The following is an 11536-nucleotide window of genomic DNA, read 5'->3' as shown; positions in this document are numbered from 1 at the left end:
TCCTAGAGTCTCATCTCTTTTCTTTAAACCTGCATATGAACAACTTTAAATGAAAAAGTTTCTGCCAATGATTTCGAGTAAATAAAAATCACATTTGCCCAAAATCTAAGCACTCTTTTTCCTTTTTGGGGAAGAAAAATCTAAGCAACCAAACTCACCTTATATCTGATTTAAGGTAGTACTTTTGGAGTGTATGCGTGGGTTCTGCCTTTTGTAGTTGCATGCTCTTACTATGCTTACTATGCAAAACCAAAAACAAAAGATCCTAGAATTTCTTATGTTTCAACATCTTATAGCATTGCAAATTATCATATACACCATCCAAAATGAGATGTTAATTCAATGAAGCAATGTGAAAAAGAGTTGGAAGACATTGTTTGGCAAACTAATGGAAGTCATCCTGTTCATATATTCATTGCATGCAAGTGTACAAAATAAAAAAAATAAAAAAAAAAAGTTTTGTTTTCTTTGCTCTATTTGTAGAATTACAATTCAACCAAGGCAAACACAAAACTCAAATGATATGATCCATATAGGCTAAAAATTACATTAATTCTTTACACAAAAAAATATCGTTTGAGTTTTAAGTGTAAAATGTAAAATGAATGCTTTTAAGTTATTTGAATGGTTGGCAGAATATTATCAAAAAGAAAAAAGAATATATGGTTCGCAAAAAAAGACAGAAAAACAGTGGCCTACACATTGAGTAATGCTAGAGTGGATGGTAGAATTTGGGTGTGTAGATTTTATCGTTCTTTGCCTGTATGGATCATATCGTTTGATTTTATAGGAGAAAAAGATAAGACAAAAAAAAATTATAAAATGATAATGATGTGGCTCTCCATCTTTCCACTGCTGTATTTGACAGTAAACCAATGTCCTTTTTCATCTTTTACCTTTGTTATTTCATCAAGACACCATGCACCTATTGGCTTAGCCACCCTACTGTTCAATACCTCAACCTTGCTCCCTACATTGTATTTCATCGTGGGTGTAACTTTCTTTGATAAATTCGTGGGTATAAACTCAACAATGCAATCACACGCAAGAATAAAAAAGAGTTTGAAGCTGGTTTTTTTTTTTTTTTTTTTTAAGCTCTCCAAAAACCAATCATTAAGAAAATTTTGCAACAATATTTCTGCAGGGAATTGGAGGATTAAAGATTCTCTAGAGTTTGTATGTAACTCAATTACATAGTTCTTAATATCTCAACCATTTATCGTAAAAATTAATTACTATGTATTAAAATGTAAAGGGCGTGACATAATATAAAACCATTTGTTTGAACTTGAATGGTTGAGATTTTAAGCATAAGGTAAAATTAGATTAGAACTCTATGTAGCTTAAACATCCTATTCCAGATGAAGCGATGGTGATCAATTTTTCTGCTCTCTCTTTTACGGTTTTACCATAAATACCAATACATGTATATATATATATATATATATGTGTGTGTGTGTGTGTGTGTGTGTGTTATGTGGTGGATTATAAATTTATAAATTTCACTTTTAGTAGCAATATTATTAATTTAAATAATGCTGATGTGGAAAATTGTAGAGAGGTTAGAGGCTTCAGTTTATATATATATATATATATTGATGTTATCAATCTTTTTTATTTAATTTTTTAAAATTTTGTTCAGGGATTTATATTATATTATTAATGAAGTAAAATTCAATATTATAATACTACAATTTTTATTATATAAAAAAAAAAAAAAATTGAATCCTTCCAAGTAGGGTATTTGAAGGTAGGGTATTTCATTTCTTTGATTTTTTAGAGGTGAGATGATATTCCAAGTAGCACAACATAATGAAATGATTCTGTGGGTATAGATAAACAAACTTTGGTGTCAAACCAAATATAATTTATGCACTCATTCGTGGTCTAGATTTTTAGATATTGCACATAAACTATATTTTCTATTACATGCTCTATCATGTTCACATGCATAGATCCAACTGTTGTTTTGAGCTTCAGACCTATAAATCTCATCTACTTATCTCCTTCTTTCATTAATTTTATTAAGAAAAAATCATGTCAAATTTGTGTGCACATCTTTTTATCTCCTTCTTATATACATATTAATTGTGACTAGTTTGTGTTATATATATAAATATTTATATCTATATTTATACTACTATTTAAGTGGCTTTCTTTGTTTGAGATTCTTATTTCTATTGTTCAAACATACCCTTAAATTTTAGGTTTAAATAGAGACAAAATTTAAAGACAATACGGTAAAAATATATCTTTAACTCTCACTTAAAACTTGCCATTTTCAAAATCCTACACTTTAGCCTCTTTTATCTTTGCATTTTTGAAATTTGGGTTCTCTTTTTTTTTTCTTCCTTTCTAATTTGCAAAACAAATGGCCGTAGGTTTTTAGCACCATCGATTAATTACTTTAAAAAAAATTAAAATTTTTTATAAAAATTTAGAAATTTTAAAAAGTTCATTAACAACAACATTTGACACATTTTTTCCTATAACTTAGCACATACTCTCTTTATTAGTTTCACTACACATGCTATTATATTGCCTCAACTTTCTACTCACTTTATCACCATTTCCAATTTTAGGAAGGTTTGTTTCCTTTGTTGTTATTGAACTACAATATAATACTACTATTTAAGGGGTTTTTCCTATTTGAGATCCTTATTTCTATGGTTTAAAAATACCCTTAAATTTTAGAATTAAACAGAAACAAAATTTAAAGATGATAAAGTAAATGTATTTTTAAGTCTCACGTAAAACTACTCATTTTCAAAATCCTAAATTTTAGCTTCTTTTATCTTTGCCTTTTTGAAATTTAGGTTATCTTTTTTTTTTATTAATTTTTTTTTCTAATTTTCCAAAAACAAACAGCCAAAAGTGTTTAGCACCATCTGTTCACTACTTAAAAGAATTTAAAAAAAAAAAATTTAAATGCATTAATAACTACATTTGACACATCATTTTTCCTAAATATTAGCACACACTATTTCTATTTAGATATATCTCATAGTTTCTCAATATATATATATATATATATATATATATATATGTGTGTGTGTGTGTGTGTGTGTGTGTGTGTGTGTGTGTGTGTGTGTGTGTGTGTGTGTGTGTGTGTGTGTGTGTGTGTGTGTGTGTGTGTGTGTGCGCGTGTGTGTATATATCATATCATAATATAATAAAAGTTGGGCTTTAGAAGTTGTGGTTGCACCAAGCGTCTTCACCAAATTGCAAAAATAAGAAGGTTAGAATTTTAAAAATATTTGTATATATATTTTTTTGTATTCTTATCTTCTTCTCCTATAATGTATAAGTTTATAAATAAAAAATTAATTTAATTACAATCCAAATTCTTCATATAATCTTTTTATTATCAATTTATCTATAATTTTTATGCTATTAAGATTACGGTCCAAATTTTTCATCTAATCCTTTTATTATTAATTTACTTTTTTACTATTTTTTAATTATTAAAATCCAAATTCTTTATCTAATCTTTTTATTGTTAATTTATCTATAAATTCTAAGTTACTAAAAATCTTAATTTGATTACTACAACAAAATATATTTTCGGTGATGAAACTTTTCATCACCTACGACTTTTGGTGACAAAATTGGTTTCGTTGCGTATACTGCATCACCAAAAATCCTGGTGACAAATAATTTCTTTACCAAAAGGTCGGATTATGTTTTTTTTTTTTTTTAAACTTTTGGTGAAGAAACCATTTTGTTGCCAATGTTTTTCTCGTTAAATACATTATTCAGCAACGAAATAGTTTCGTCGCCAAATTTATTTTATTTTTTAGATCATATTTGGCGACGAGCTATTTCGTCACCAAAACCATTTTTGAATTTATTTTTTTAATTTGGACATATTTGGCAACGAATTATTTCTTCACCAAATGTTATTATTCCATCATATCCAAACTATTAGTGACAAAAAATTTCATTGCCAAAGATTTATTATCATTAGTCCGATTTTCTATTTTCATTTTTCCTTTGTTATTAACCTGTAATTACATTATTAGAACCTCACATTTGAACAACACATTTACAAGCAACAATTCATACAATCTAAAAGCAAATAAAATAAGTATTAGATTCTATCCATCCATACAAATACAAGATGTTTGCAACACATACAATAACCCAAGATGTTTTTATAACAATACAAAAATATTAAAGTAATATAATTAAGGCATGTACATGCAAGTTAGATTGTCGAGTGTGTAAAGAAGGTAAGCTATAGGTCTAATAGTACATTTGAGTGTCAAAAGCTCATGAACAATAAAATTGAAAACTTTGACATTTTAACATATAAAGAAAGTAAAGGTAGAGCAAAGAAAGTAAAGAACATATATAATGTACATGGAAAACCGTTAGGAAAGTGTGAAAAACCATGACGAGTGAAGGACAAAATATCCTTCACTCTTTAAAAGCTCTCTATTATGTAAAAATTTAAGGTATACATATGGTGATGTTCTTTCCCCAAAAGCCTCTCTTGTTTTCCACACTTTCCTACCCAGATTTTTGCCTTTCTTTCTATCACTTCCATCTCTTCTGTATTTTGCCCTAATTGCTCTGCAAAATGTTCCTCTTATAGTATGAGGAATGTTGTTAAGTACATAAAAACAGGTGTCAAGCTCACATTCCCTTATTCAAACCCTAATACAGCTATTGTACTATACTATGGCTAGAGGAAAGAGGAGATCCGCCGATGTCAAGGTAGTGGGATGAAGGGCGGCTCTACTACACCTTAAGGGAAAAGTATTAGACAAGGAAAGGGATGCCAGGGGGACTATGAGTTATACATGTGTCCTCAGTAGTGGTCCAACTTAGCATCAACCAATGAAACTATAACCTCTAATCACTAGGGGTTGCTATCTCCCTGTTATGCTAGTGCTGGGTTTCCATGCCAGGGCACGTATTTCACTCTCCCCAAGGGTGATCACATTGTTGGCATGGGTCAGGAACACTATTCCCTTTGCCAATATCCCCTCCCATTTCCTCATAGCTTATCCATGTGTGTATGTGTGTGTGTGTGTGTGTGTCCTTGGCTAGTGTACTATACATTAGCCTCCTTACTATGAATGGCATTAATAGCTAAGGCTATTGACAGTCACATCTTCTTTGACTTTAATGCCTTTGAAATCATGCCTTATGACATTTGAAACTGAGACATGCAGCATCTGCGGGTGATTCTGGTTGTTTTGATGTGTCTGTTTCCCCTGCTTGGTAGATAGACATTAAGTTTGTTAAATGTCATGCTTTATTACTCATTCCTTTTGTATCCAGATCTTCGTTTGCTTGCACAGAAAAACTCTCATTCTTAGAAAAATGGCCTATCCTTCTCCCACAGCCTCCAACTCCCAAATAATGACTCGGATGCACTAAGTATTGGGAATACCCCTCATGTTGCTCTGAATCCCATTCCCCCTCCTCTTCCCTTCCCTATTCTTCCCCTTCCCCCTCATGCCTTTTTTTCTTGAGGCTAGGGAAGCCCAACCTTGGGAGGATGTTAATGAAGAGGAAGATAAAGATGATTACAACTCTAAGGACCTTTGAGCAAAGGCTAAGGAGAATGCTGAGTGTTGGAAAATTTAGACCCCAGTTGATAGAATTAACAAGTTTTAAATCCAAGTTATTAATTGGATTTATTATGCATAAAACTTGTTAAAACAAACAAACATCAATATCATGTCAAAACTAAGTGCAACGAAAAAATAAATAAGACAAAATATGATGACCCAGGAAAACTAATGAAACCAACTAGTTTCACAGTAAAAAACCTAGGGGGAAACCTTCCCGAAAAGCAATTCACTATAGTAAAGAGAAGTTTCAGATTTAGTACAAAACCTTTGTCCCTAGACTCTACAATCTCTGTAGATGAACTCACAGCAGAAACCTTTTACCGCTTCAGAACCTCTGAACTCTTCAATAGATAAACACCACCCTTTGATGCACGAATCCCAGTATGTGACTCACTCACCAACTTGAGAACGAAGAATGTTGATTGCAAAGTTCTTCACTTCATTAACAATAAAGATCAAGAAGCACTTGGTTACAAAACCCTAAGGCGCAAAGACGGAGTAGCTTCTTTTTGAGAGAATAAGGCTCTGGTCACCTTTTGCAATTATTCTCCCTGTATTCTCTTATGTGACGGCCTCTAAAATAAGCCTTATATATGTCTAGGTTTGTGAGAAAAGAAATCCTACACAAATACAAAAGCCTGGCCCAAAAATCAAATCTGAAAATTCTGATTTTCCTAACCTCGATAGATAGCAGGTGTCGAGCCTTATTAAATCTCGATAGATAGCTATCTATCGAGAAGCTATCGAGCAGCTGTCCGCAGGTGTCCAGCAGGTGTCCAACTTTAGTAAACACCTTTTTTTCACTTGTTTCTTGGTCCAATCTTCATGGCTTTAATACTAGACTTGAACAACATATTCTTTGAAGTATTAAGCACATCCTAGATCTACCCAAATACAAGTAAAGTGCATTTTGTCAAAGGATTAGCCAACTACATAAAATATGTCCTTAACACTGAGGAGAGAGCTTATCGCAACTTTATGGGAAAGCTACCACGGCGAAGGAGAAAGCATAGAGGCTCTCAGACCGATTTCGACTCTAGCACAAAGGGATCAAACACTTCGAGTGGTTCTAGCTTCGAAAAAGAGGAGTCAAGTTCTTTAGAGGCTTTAAATTCTAAGGCAAAGGAGTTAGACTTTGGCCCAGACCTTACACAAGGGTTTTGACGAAGAGTCCGGCGCTTAGGTTATTTTGTTTTGGTCTTTATTTTTTTGAAGTGTAAAGGGGGCCATAAAGGCCAAATTAGATGTAATACATTTTTTGAATATATAAAAGTAGTTTTTATTTTATTCTTTTGAATAAAATGTTTGTTTAAATGTTTATATGTTTGTTCGAATAAAAGGGACCCTTACTCATAAAAGTAACATCTAAATTTATCAGTTAAGCAAAGGACAAAGCAGAAATGAATAAGAACCTGTTTGTGATACATTACACCTTTTTATAGTTCCTTCAATGGCGGTTTTCTTTTCTTTCTTAATAAAAATTTAAAAAAAAAAAATGACTTGCCAAACATACTCTGATATTCCACAATATCCAAATGGTATTTCCTAGCTGGCTGCTTCACAAGCATGGCTTTGGGGTTAGCATTCAGCTTATGTATCACTAGTTTAGGATCCAAGCCTGGAATTTCTTCATACTTCCAAGCAAAGGCATCCTTGTTTTCTTTTAGCAAAGCTATCAACTTTCTCCTTTCTTCCTCTAGTAGGTTTTTGTTTATCTTGACCAATCTTTCTTCTCTTTCTTCATTTAGGTTAACCTCAATAAGTTCTTCCTAAACATTCTTGACAATGTTATTTATGCACTCAGGGGCTTCTCTCAAGGGTACTTTTGCCACATGCACCCCTTTTGACTGTTGAGTAATGCTAAAAGGGTTAGGCCCGCCATTCTCCCGACCCCTTTCCTCTAACCATCAGAACTCATATATCACCTTGCCATTAAGCTTGGTTATCCTCCTTATCTTAGGAGTCCTGTCAAGCTCTATAACTTCTCCTTCATCTTCCTCAACACTCATTGGCATAGTAGAATTAAAAGGAAGGATCATGTTCTCCCCCTCAAGCTCGAACTTCTGGTACATGGCGGCTTTTGCATAGTGGAGGTCTACTCTATCATAGGGCATCCTAGTGGCCGCAATGGTCATAGGCTTTCCTCGCCAAACAGCTTTCACACATTGGTGATAAGTAGAGGCCATATCTTTGTGCTCATTGAGCTAAGGGCTGCTCAGGATGATAAGGTATGAAGTATCCCTAGCCATCACATGCATAAGAGCGTGTGCTATGAAGGCCCTAGTCTCATATCCAAGGACACATGCCCCAACGTGCATTGCTACAATGTTCCTATCCTAAACACTTGGAATGGTTCTTGGATGATTCTCTCTTATGGAATACCCAAGGCATCTAGTGTTTGAAGGGGCAGGATGATAGTTGAAGCACGAATGTCCACCAAGGCTCTCTTGATTTGAGAAGCTCCCAAAAAGGTAGTAACATATAAGGGTCTTTCAACATCAATTGCTCGGTTGGCTAAGTCTCTTGAGGAAAAAGTCATCGACTCCCTAGTTTCCTGATAAGCCACCTGTAATAAACTTCCTTTAGAAGTAGCAACTCCTTAGCTTCTCTCCATTACTCGAGTTAAGGCTTGTGCTGCTTCTCTTCTAGCCAATGGCCAAAGACCTACCCCTTCCAAATAGGAATGGACTTTATTATCTTGCTGGATTCTCAATGTCATTTCTTCATCTTGTATAGGTGGAGGTGTGGAGCTACTACTGGCCAAACCCCCAGCCTATTCCTCCATAGGATCTTCACATCCCATAAAGAAGGTCATAGCCACCTCAGGCCTATGCATCCTTTGATCTACATACTTTCCATTCTTGATAACCAAATTGCCCTTAGCTACCTTTTCATGGAAGATATTCCTTAGAGCATATCAATCCATGGTGTGATGGTCACTCCTCCTGTGGTATCTATAATAAAGCATGCCTCACTTTTCTTCTTCTATTGGTTCACGTTTATAGGTGGGTAACACCACCACTCCATCTTTAACCCAGGCATCTACGATGCTACACAGCTCTTCTACTAACACAAAAAATGGCGAGGAATACCACTTCTCTTGCTCTTTCCGCCTTTGGTAGCTTTCTTCATCTCCTCCATTACATCTACTTCTCTCTTTTTGCCTTTCCACTTCCAAGACTACTTAGAAGCACCAACAGTTTGTGAAGTCAAACACTTGGAAGGCCCTTCTAACGGATTCCACTAGCCTAGTGAAACTAGGGATCTACAAGTTCTTTAAATAAGGGCAGTATTCATAAAACATACCAACAAATACAGATGTCCATCAGTCTTTCTTCCTCCATAGGGTTGTAGCATATCAAAGAGAGGTCTCTAAATCTACGAATGTAGTCTAGTAACTCCTTATAAACCCTCTGCCTCTCCTTTTGCAGAGGGTTTCTACTAACCCTAGACCTAAACATGTGAAAACTAGACTCAACAAGGCTTAAAAAAAAGGACTAAAACTAAGAAAAACAATCAAAATTGCAAGAACCCTAAATCTGCATTTTTGGGCACGAGTATGTGTATGCATACCTCTAGTATGCGTACGCATACACACCCAGAAACACAGTTTTAAAGCAAGCAATAAAAAAAAAAATCAAACCAAACCTAACATGCTTCTAATATAAAACTAAACAACCTAAACTAAGAACAAATATATTAAAGATACTCAAAATAAAAACTATTCCTAACATTCATTGGATCTAGCAACAAGCGAAAGCATCACTTAACACATCAAAAAATATTCATCAATATATATTTTGATGAATTGAATGATGTTTTTATTGGAGACTTGAATGATTTCATATATTGATGAATATGTTTTGATGTGTTAAGTGTTGCTTTCGTTTGTTGTTAGATCCAATGCATGTTTGGAATAGTTTTTGTTTTGTGTATCTTTGTGTAGACACTTGATTTTGCACCCATGATTTAATCAAGGAGAAAGACTAGAGTGACCATCAATGTACCCAAAAAAAAAAAAAAATCATTCTTGCATCACATGCATAATTTTGTTTTTGCATCACATGCATCAATTTGTATTTGCATTACATGCATCATGTCATTCATTAAATATCATGAAAATGATCTTGAGATTCTAATGGTCGCAACGGTTTTTCTAGTTTCTAAATTGGACCATCAAATCAAAAGATATCGCATGATCAAGTTTGCGTGATCCATATGCATTGTATCTAAGAAGAGTCGACCACACATAATTAATTAAATAATTTTGTGATTGGTTGGTAATTAGTGTTTAAGATAGGGATGCATGCATAGGAATAAAAGGGATGATTGGATAACAATAAAATTGTGGATAATCTGAACTTTATCGAGATTTATTTTAAAGATTTATCCACAAGATAATTGTTCTTAAAAAGCCTGAATTATCTAGAAAAGAGATAAAAAAAAATCATAGACAAAGGATGAAAACACGTCTAGATACAATAATTTGGCCAAAAAACCCTAGAAGGGGAGTCCAAATGGCACATGAACACGAAAGAACCTTTGGCCTCCAAGAGCCAATTCGGTACATTTGGAGTGCCGAATTGCACTTGATTGGGCTTTGGCCCAACGGCCTTCGGGTGACGATAAAGCACACCCTCTTCGATCTTTTTGCAAAGGGATGTGTCCGGATTCAAACCCTAATCGTCTATACCTATTTTTTAGGGATTTCTGACCTTTATAAATAGAGATTGAACCTTGTAATTCAAGACCTTTTTTTATGCTTTAAGAGGCATACGTTTTAAGACTAAAAGAGTGTTGATATTCTTTAATCCTCTTTGAGATCTACTACAAGAATTAGGGTTTTTAGGTTTCAAAGAAAACTGACAAAGTTTCTTTGAACACTAAAACATCCTCTCAAGTAAAAGAGTGCTCATGCAAGAGGTTGCTTTCTAACCCTTCTTCTTATGCTTCTCTTATCATGATGATGCATGTTTTCTTGTTTTAAATATTCATATTCTGATTTGTTAATTTAGATTATCAAAATATGCTCTTGATTCTTTTATTGTTACTAAAATTTGTTTCTTAGTTTTAAAGATCTACATGTACTAAACTAATTTTTCTTCAAAATATAAACGGATCTACATCTTTTTAGATGTAGATCTGAATTTTTCTTCAAAATAAAATGGATTTACATCTTCCTTAGATGTAGATATGAATTTTTCTTCAAAATAAAATGGATTTACATCTTCCTTAGATGTAGATCTGGATTTTTCTTAAAATAAAAAACAGATTTTATATTTTTTGGATACAGATCTGATTGTTTTTAAAGCATGCAGATTTTTGAAATAAAGAAATAGATCGTGAATTGTTGTTGGATTGTTTTTTTTTTTTTAGTCATGCAGCATGAAATTATTTTATGAATGAGATCCTCTCCATAAGAAAAAAATATATATATATATATATATATATATATATATATATATATATATATATATATATATATATATATATCCTTTTCAAGAATACAAAATAGATCTTTTTTTTTTTTTTTGTTATATAAAAAACCATTTTTTTTATCATCATCAAAACAGATCTGATCGTTTACAAAACTCAAAACCACTTTGTTTTATCTCTTAAAAAATAGATTTGAATTTTCTCTTAAAAAATTATTATTTTTACACATATAAAAACAGATCTGAATTTTCTCTTCAAAAAACCATTCTTTTTACATATACAAAACATATCTGATTTTTATATAATCCAAAATCAATTTTTTCCTAATCATTAAAATGGATCTGAATTTTTTATCAAAAGAGGATACATTCATAAATGGTTTGGTGTTGTTTAGTTTATATCACATGTTCAACATATCATACATGACATGGATAAAATGGTACATTGGTCACAAGAGTCTAAAAGACCAAACTCTATCTGGGCAGAATGGGTGCCTAACACCTTCCCATTCCGTA

The sequence above is a fragment of the Castanea sativa genome, chromosome 5 (assembly GCF_040712315.1).
Source record: "Castanea sativa cultivar Marrone di Chiusa Pesio chromosome 5, ASM4071231v1".
NCBI lineage: Eukaryota > Viridiplantae > Streptophyta > Magnoliopsida > Fagales > Fagaceae > Castanea > Castanea sativa.
This window is presented reverse-complemented; position numbering follows the sequence as displayed.